The sequence below is a fragment of the Papilio xuthus genome, unplaced genomic scaffold, assembly GCF_000836235.2.
Source record: "Papilio xuthus unplaced genomic scaffold, Pxut_1.1 DF827870.1, whole genome shotgun sequence".
Classification (NCBI taxonomy): Eukaryota; Metazoa; Arthropoda; class Insecta; order Lepidoptera; family Papilionidae; genus Papilio; species Papilio xuthus.
In genome coordinates, this window is record NW_013530779.1 from 371,911 (window position 1) to 373,369 (window position 1,459).

The 1,459-nt window shown below is 52.8% G+C and overlaps 1 protein-coding gene across 3 annotated transcripts in view; it reads right to left on the bottom strand.

Moving 5' to 3' along the window:
• Positions 1–1,459, bottom strand: part of LOC106115266 (saccharopine dehydrogenase-like oxidoreductase) — a 12,537-nt gene that overhangs the window by 2,109 nt on the left and 8,969 nt on the right. The window lies entirely within an intron of this gene.

Sequence of the window (1,459 nt, forward strand, 5' to 3'; positions counted from 1 at the left end):
GGGGGGCAGACGGTCGGGGTAGAGCTGCTTGCGGAGCGCGGGCAGCTCGCGGCGATGCGTCACGCTGCAACAACGTACATTGCTCACTCAAAACTGTATCACTGTACACATTCATTCACTATAACCGGTAATGGATTTCTTACATTACTTCTAGAACCGTCGATATATAAACATATGAAGTTGTCGTTGTTGACTGATCAAATATTAGCATCCAACAAATATAAGCAAAAATAAACTTTAAAGATAAATCGTAATCATAAGAATAAAGTGAAGTCTTATATTTTATGTACACTCTATTTTAAGAGTGGTAGAACCCGCTTTAACATCTTCGCACGAATTGGCCAGGTTCGCCCGGTGAAATACCACCACCACACAGAAAACAGGCGTGAAGTGGAAGAAATTCCGCGTTTCGTCTGATGAGTGTGGTCCCGGAGGCCCAACCTCCCCCCCCCCCTTTAATACAGCATGGCAGTGGGATTAAAAGAGAAAGTACCCCAGGGGGGTACCAAAACCCCTGGTTTTGGAGAATCCCCCTCCGCGCGCTTACGCCTGAACTCTCGCTTGGAGTCTGGGGGTAAGCGCGCGGGCCGCCCTGCGTATTCTGGGGGGGGCAACATTCCGCTCGCTCGCTGTAGAGGCCGGGGCAAACGAGGCCAGGCACCTCCACCCCCTGCCACCCACGCAGTGGACCTCTGCAATATCAGGGGACTCCATTCCAACTTGGAGGCCGTTCATTACCATCTCCGGACGGCCAAGCCGGCCTTGCTTTTTCTTACCGAGACACAGATATCCTCTCCGGCGGACACATCGTACTTATCCTGCCCCGGATACAAACTGGAACACTCCTTTTTGCCCCGGGCTGGGGTTTGGATTGATGGATCTTTTTATTCCGTCTTCTGTTGTGCCCATCGGGGGCAGTTCTCGGCCCTGGTTTGGTAGGTCCTGCAAATTAGCCGCGCGCTACAAGCAGGATTGTTATCGAGCCTGGGCTGAGGCATCAGCAGCTAGGGATGTAAATACCAGCCAGCTTAAAAAGAAGTATAACTCTGCCTCCAGGTCCTTCAAAAGAGTGATTGCCAAGGCAAAGTCAGAACACGTGGCCAGCATTGGTGAGAGGCTAGTGCACCTTCCTTCGGGAACTCGCGCGTTCTGGTCTCTTGCCAAGGCTGTCCAAGGGAACTTCTGTAAGCCGTCCCTACCATCTTTGCGCAGGGGGGACGACTCGTTGGCCCACACCGCAAAAGAGAAAGCCGATCTCCTGGGCTCTCTTTTTGCGGCCAACTCGACTCTGGATGACAAAGGTAACTCGCCGCCGATAGTCCCACGCGGCCAGACCTCCATGTCCGAAATCCAGTTTATCCAGAGATCAGTGCGGAAAGCGCTGCAATCTCTGGATATTCATAAGTCGAGTGGGCCTGACGGGATACCCCCCCTCGTGCTTAGGACTTGTGCTCCTGAG